Source organism: Lucilia cuprina, chromosome 4 (assembly GCF_022045245.1).
Source record: "Lucilia cuprina isolate Lc7/37 chromosome 4, ASM2204524v1, whole genome shotgun sequence".
Lineage (NCBI taxonomy): Eukaryota > Metazoa > Arthropoda > Insecta > Diptera > Calliphoridae > Lucilia > Lucilia cuprina.
The window spans coordinates 91,343,784-91,352,050 of record NC_060952.1 but is presented as its reverse complement, the minus strand read 5'-3'; positions in this window follow the sequence as shown (position 1 = coordinate 91,352,050).

The window sequence follows — 8,267 nt, the reverse complement described above, 5'->3', positions numbered from 1 at the left end:
AAAGTTTGGTAGAAGAATGTCACTGGCGAATTTTAGAAAACTTTTTAAAGTTTGTTTGCTATTCAATTGTATTAAAAATGTTTATTGTCTTCATATTTTATCGTCCATTTTGGCAAGGTTCTAATGCGCCAATATTAAATACTAAAGGGTTTTCCAATAAGAGCGAACTTTGCCGAATGGCATGAAGTTGTTAGGTTTAATTCTAATAACGTTGCTAACACTGTTCTAAGCTTCAAACTCTGCAGAATGCAAAGGTTTTGTTACATTCAATTTCAATAACATTACCTTCAAACATTAGCCCGAATCATACCACTAAACTAAACAGGGACCCAAACATCAAACAATTGAGAATGCAAAAGTTTAATTTGGTTCAATTCCAATAACATTGCCACTTAATATCGTCTAAACGTTATCGCACATAACACATTCTTTCTACCACTAAAGTAAACATCGGGTCAATCATCGAACCATCTAGAATGCAAAAGTTCAATTCCAATAATATTGCCACATATTATCCTTTTAACATTGACCCGAATCACACTTTCTATATATGACTACTCTAAACATCGGCTCAAACTTTGAACGGTCCATAATGCTAAAGTTTCGATAAGATTAACAAATAGATCAGTCTAAATTTCCACGAAGATCTCAGGCGCTGCAACATAGAACTATTTAAATTTCATCTTACTGGCATATAATTATAATTTTAAAGGATACTGTGGAATTGTAACAATGATTCTTCTTTTGTTATACTTTCCTCTGGATCATAGGGCCTTTACTATTTGTCTGACTATATTATTGACTTTTCGGGCGATATCACAACGAGTATAGTTTGCTGATTTCAACTCGTTGTCAATAGCTCTTATCTAGGTCTTAGCGGAATCACCTGATCGCTGATTTCCTTCCTTATGAATTTTACCATGCATGTCGTGCTATAATTTATAATGATTTTCGAAGAATATAACTTATCCAACGCTTTTATCGCTCTATAATTTCTATTGGTGTTGGCTTTTAGTTTTTCCGAATCCATAAGAACGTTTGCAAGTTTCTGCCTATTAATTTCGTTTTGATCGATATTTGGATTTTATATATAATAGCTCCAGTTTTCCTAAAGATCGAAATGAATTCAAGCTTGTGAGAACTCTCAATCATTTTATTGCTGCTTAATGACATACATATTTATATCAAGTACTTTTCTTTGTAAGAAGTTTATCAAGACAGAATCTCATGATCTTTTCACTAATTCCTCTCACCACTGAGAGACATAATCTTACTTTAATTTTTCATAGCTCCGCGATGACTTAAGTTAACCCAACTGTGAAGTCATACGTTGATTGTATAAAGTTGTGATTTCAGGAAATTTCACATGAAAAAGTTTAGCGAGGTTAAATAACACGATATTGTTAGACAATTCCAATGAAAATCTGCGAAATCATGATTCCTTATGCATGGTAATAGTTGGCGTATTAGAATGCCTTATAGAAATGGCCTACAAAAGTACCATAACTGATTTGTCCGATACAAAGATAGCTGTGTTCTCCTCCAATATAACATTACCTTAACGTAAGAATGTAGAAGGATTGTATTTCTGAATAGGTGGATTGTTGTAAGTGATTGTCCGACTGTGCCTCGATTGAACTCTTCGAATGTTCCTGTTTAGATCTTCATTAACTTTCCATAGATAGTAGCGACGTTAGAGAATCTTTCTTTTTTGGTCTTCGAATCTCTCAGTTTTATAAATTGTAGTCGAATACAATGGTGTCCTTGAGATTTTAAAACTTTAACTTATAGAGGAGGTGTCAATTGGATTTACTTGGAGTTTTTCACATACACATTGTTTTCCAACGATTTGAAGAAGTGTTAGCGGGTCCGTTACCTCGAATTAGCTTTCACCTTATCACGAACGTTGTTTTTAACCATTAAATTTGTCGACTGATTATATACAGAGACTGTAGCTTTCAGTTTGCGAATGACAGAGTTTTGATTTACTTGGATCATTTCACATACAATAGTATTGTTCTCGATCAATTTGAAAAGGAGTTAGCGTTGCAATTAACTCGGATTTACTTTCACCTTCTCACGAATGTTGTTTTGTCAATTGTCGCTTTTAGTCAGCAAATCTTCGAGTTCTATTATGTTCACTTCCTTAAATTTTTCTTCACTTCATTGTTTTTGTTCGATATGAATTTCTTTTAACTTTTAGTAATAGATTTTCCTGATCATTTTGATAAGCTTTTACATGCTCCAGTTTTAGACTATAAGGAGTTTTAGACTATAAGTTGTTATCTATCAAACTGGCGTTTCTTTAACGTACGAATTCTGTAAGGATTCACTTATAACGTTACACGATTACAAACATTGTTTGCGATCGATCAGTTTTATTCTGAAAATGTCCAAGTTCTAGTCCATAAAAGAAATGCCGATTACTTTGATAAAAGCATTAATGTTTTAAGGTGCTTTGGCGTTCATTTTGGTTGCTGTTTGAAAAGGCAATTAGTACAAATCCCGAAATTTTGAAAATTGCGGGAAAAATCCGCAAGTCTAAGATTAGTATGATGGTACGTATTCTGAAAATTAAACGTGCGGATTCAAATGACGAATGTAGTGCATGTGGAAAGGACATTGACACTCTGGAGCACTTTCCTTGCCACTGACGAGCATTCGTCGAAATAGAATCCAAATATCTAGAAAGTGATGTTGTTTCGGAAATATATCTTACTTACACCGATTGAAATTATGTCCATAATTGCGTGAAGAATTTTTTTATGAAATAGAGCTCATAAAAGGTCCAATAGTGGCCTAGGCGTATTTATTTGAATTTAATATATTATACAACCTACTCTCAACCTAAATGCCGTGATACACGGTAGTCAGATCTTACAACGTTGTCAGTAAAATGTTCAGAAAATGTCTAATAATCGTCTGAACTTACATTTTTCTTTTGCAAACGTTGTCGGAAAAAGCATTACTGTCCAGATTTCAAAACAAAATTTGTAAGTTGACACTGTTGTTAGACATTTTCTGCACATTTTATTGCCAACGTTGTAAGATCTAACAACGGTGTAAACGGTCCGGATTTGATGTAGTATACATTCTCCTATTAACCAAACCTTGAAAATTACCATTACGGAATGCTGCAGTTTCTCGAGATTCCGATATATTTTAGAATTTCCCAATATTGGAATATCGAGCGTTGTTAGTTTTTCGTAACTTTGTGTTTCCAGTTCTCTATCCTTGTACTTTTTTCGAAGAACCCTGTTCCTATAAACGAAAACTTTCCAAGTTTAAATAAATCTTAGGTAAACAAAAAAAAAAAAAAAAAAACTTCTATTGTCAAACTCAATTTAGCTGTCAGTTTTGACATTTAAACTACTTAAGGTGGAAATTAGTTCAACTGTTTAGTGAAGTGTGTTTGTATGTATATGTATGTGTGTATGTGGTCAGATCTATTCAGTGAAGTTAATGAAGTAAATAATTGAATTTTCCGTTTTTTTTTTCTTACACAATTGTCACAATCATCATCAGCTGGCATCATTGTTATTGTGAAAATTGGCACACTACACACTACGGTAAGTGATGATGAGGATGGTAGTGGTGGTGACATTTTCCCTTAGTTTGAATAATTTTTCTTATTGTTGTTGTTGTTGTGTTAAGAACTTAAATTAAATGTGTGCTTGAATACATTTTAATAGTTTATTTAGATGTGTGTTTTTAAATTGAATTAATTCCTTAAAAAAGCTGTTTTTTTGTTGTTGTTGTTGCTGCTGCTGTAGCAACTGTTAGTATGTCTGTTGTCTGGTCCTTCTACCGTTTGATTGGCATGTGAGTGACTGACCGGTACGTTTATTGCGTTCGTGTAACCAAAGTATTATTAACATTGTCTTGCTTTACTTTGGTTTAGTTTTGAGATACTTTTTTTTTTGGTCTTGTTCTTGTTTTAGTTTTTTTATTTTATTTTCAAATAATTTATTTACTTTTCTTAAAATGTAAAATGCATAGTTGGTTTGATGTGTGAGAGTATTTTTTAGATTTCTTTTAAAATTCTTTTTTTCGTTGGCGTTTTTTTTTCTTTTGCTTTTCATTTCTTTTGTATTTTATTGTGTGTGTGTGTATGTGTATTGATTGCTTGCACAATTTGTTAAGAAAATATAAAAATAATTGTTTACTGTTTGAAGAAAAACCTTCTTCTTTTCTGTTTATTTGTAATGTGTCTTGTTTTATTTTATTTTCATTTTTTTCCAACGCACTTATCTCTTCAAAAATGTTTTTTTTTTTTTCATTTTCTGTTGTTTTATTTTATTTACTCAGAGCAAATACATTTTTAAGTATCATTCCTCCTCTTCTCTAGCATAATATGTATGTGAAGTATAATACTAAGAGGAATGTACATTTGGGAGCATTTTTATTTTGTTTTATATATTTCTTTTTTCTCATTTTTATTTCGTCCTCATTGTATATTTATGAGTATGGTGGCTAACCAGCCATCGAATCAAAAAACCATCCAAACAACCAACCAGCCAGTCAGTCAGCCCATCTTTAAAACAATAACAACAAACATGTTATGAAACCTCATACTCATCTCATATGTATATCGTTGTTGTGCCCATAAAAAGTCCTTTGAGAATTTGGAAATTTTCCGGAATTTGTTTTCCACAAATTCTTAAAACTTTAAACTAGAAAGTTTTTAAATACATCAGAGATTGAGGTGCTGTACAACTACACAGTTTCTGCGTTTCTAAAGATACATACTTTTCTATTCTATTCTCCAGGATAAGCAGGATCTAAATTGTTAACTTATGTATATTTGAAAGCTTTATTAGGAAAACTTTAAAACTAATTTAAACGTCTCGAAATGCAACCTTCTAACCAATTACATACAGCTAACTTCTAGAACCTCTTTCTGCCCCAACTCCACAGTTTCTACATATCTTTCCTATTCTAGTCCCCAGGATAAGCAGGATCTAGTTAGTTAGTTTGAAAGGAGGATGTATACACATCAAATCCGAAGAAATACACCTAGGCCTCTATCGGGCCTGTTGTGCGCTCCTTAACCACTGCCACGGGTGGGAATCGAACCACCAAATCCGGTATACCAGACTAGACCACTAACCACTAACCTACCGGAGGCCACAAGTAGGATCTAAGATTGTTAACTTATGTATATTTGAAAGCTTTTTAAGGTAAACATTAAAACTAATTTAAACGTCTCGAAATTCAAGTTTTCTTAAGCTTTCTAACCAATCGCACACTTAAAGAACATTTTCCTGCCCCAACTCCACAGTTTCTGTAGATCTAAAGATACATACTTTCCTATTCTAGTCCCCAGGATAAAAAGAGCTTTTGAAAGCTTTATTTGTAAACTTTAAAACTAATATAAACGACTCGAACTAGTTAAACCACCAAATTCAAGCCTTCTAACCAATTGCATACAACTAACTTCAAGAACCTCTTCTCGCCCCAACTCCAAAGTTTCTGCCTATCTAAAGATATATACTTTGCTATTCTTGTCCCCAGGATAAGCAGGATCTAAGATTGTTATCTTATATTTGAAAGCTTTATTTGAAAAATAAAGCTTTCAAATATAAGATTGCTAAATGCAAGAGTGATTAAGCCTTCTAAACAATTGTATACAACTAACTTTAAGAACCTCTTCCCGTTCCAACTCCACAGTTTCTGAATATCTTTCCTATTCTTATCCCCAGGATCTAAGATTGTTGTCTTATATTTGAAAGCTTTATTTGTAGACTTTAAAACTAATTTAAACAACTCGAATTAGTTAAACCACTAAATGCAAGATTGTTTAAGATTGCATACAACTAACTTTAAGAACCTCTTCCCGTCTCAACTCCACAGTTTCTGTAGATCTAAAGATACATATATTATATTTGAAAGCTTTATTAGCTAAACTTTAAAACTAATTTAAACGTCTCGAACTAGTTTAACAACTAAATAGAAGATTACTTAAACCTTCTAACTACTAACTGCATACCATCAATTTCAAGAACCTCTTCCCATCCCAACGACGCTATATAATAAAGAACAATGTATAGGCTATCAGTTTGTGCGTGAGTTTGTTCGACGGCCTAAAGTGCATTTAGTTTAGTTTCGTTTAGATCATTTTGTGTCTTTATTGTTGTACGAGGTCAGTATTTTTAAAATATTAGAAGAAAACTCATTCTTTTCTTTTGCACTTGTCACAATAATCTTCTAAATATGGAATCGACAGAAAAAATGTCATTTATTATATAATTTAAACAGCTAAACTCAAACTGTGTCAAATCGCTTGATATTTTACACAGATATTTGACATGATATTAGCTTAAACGTTCGATTTTGAAAATGAAATTTATCGTCAAAATAATGATCACAATTTAAAACGAATGCAACAAACTTTGGACTGTAATATCTGGATTTGTTTAAGAATGTAGGAACCTTAAAGAGGATGACAAGACATGCAACTGACTTTCGACTATGACAGAAGGTAAAAAGCGATATCGACAGTGAAGCCGCTAGAAAACACAACATCAAGATCAGTTCAGGAATTCCGGAGTACTTTAACAGAATAAAGAGACATTCAACAGTCGTTCTGATATGACAAAAAAGGAGGAAATTGTAACAGACGTCTTTAATTCCTGTAGTTCCAATTCGATCTAAACCACAGTCTTACATATTATTTGAAAGTCTACTAAAAGATCAAGCAGAAGTCATCGTAGCTTGATCACATTGGTAACTGAAAGCTAAGACATTTTCTTCTTCCGACAAATTGTTCTCTGGTCATAGTTTTTCGATTAATGGAATCCAAACTAGCTTACTCCAATAAAGGTTTCATAAGAATAAGGGGGAATGGGACTCTTTACAGAAGTTGAAAGTTTTATGATTACCACTCACTTGGGAGTGGCCAGGATGAAAAGTCCAAGCATCTAACTACTTCGAGGTCTTTGACCAAGTATTTCTCGAGCAATAGCTTTGATGCATCCGCCTCAAGCTAGCTAGAGTTAAAAGGCGCCTAGACATGTATCCTAAATTGTCTTACAGGAAAGTAGGCAACAACCGCTGAATCTTGGCTGAACCGCGTGATTGGACGCGCAGACTTATCTCCAATCTAGGAGAAGAGGGTTAGCAACCCACATCATGTGAAACTCAAATTGCTAACGAATCGCTAATTAAGCGCCCAATGTTCCAGTGGGAGTTAGAGGAACTCATATATAAGATTTACAGAACCATGAATAGAATTTTCATCGAAATATCTGTTTAAATCTCATATGACTTATATAACTCTGTCCCAAGGCGCCCTAGCGAACGATATTATCCAATTAAAAAGAATCCATCTTTTCCTCTTCTGATCCGAAAGAATATACTTATACCGCAAATCAGACCAATCCAATCTTAAGAAATTCTGAATGATTCTTAAGAATTTTACCATCAAGGTGATGATAAAGTTCACCAAGTCCGCTATCAGGCCTCCATTTCGTTCCATTTCATGGAGAATATTTGTGTACATATCGATATATAGTAGGAATTATTTTTCAGAAATTCTAGACATATTTCCATAGAATTTTGTAATACTTCTAGGCCGCTATTGGGTCTATTGTGCATTCCATTTCATTGAGAATATTGGTGCACAAATCTTATATAGCGATCTCTGAAAGGAATTATCTTCCAATCTTCAGAAATTCTAGACGTATTTCCTTAGAATTTTGCAATCAGTGTTGGAGATGAATGTAGTCTGATTTTGACAAAAGTCTGACAAAAACCTATAAAATGACATGTGTAAGTTTCGTGAATTCGCTAAATCCATTAACTTTCTCCACACAAATTGCAATGTTACGCACACATTCTGAAATCCTCTTCAAGACTGAACATCTATATTTTCTTCGCTGTCGATATCTTGACTAAACGATCACTTTTTGGTGAGTTAATTGAAGGCTTTACGAATACATATAGAGATAAAACATTTGAAAATCCTCTCTAAGAGTGCAGATCTCATATTTCATTCTCTGTCGATTATCTTGACTAGACGATCGTTTTTTGGTAAGTTGGAGAAATAAACAACATATATTAAAGACCCTATTTCTGCTTCAATTTGCATGCCATGAATTAGGCATTTTGTTGGCGAATAGCCAGAGTTTCTAAGATTACTAATTTCAGTATGCGATCTGGCTCCTGTCTTCATGTAATTATGAAATGTCTAAAGTTCGAATATTGACTAGAGATCTTCTTAAATTGGTTAATCTAAAGTAATACTTCCAGGTCCTCTAAAACACTGT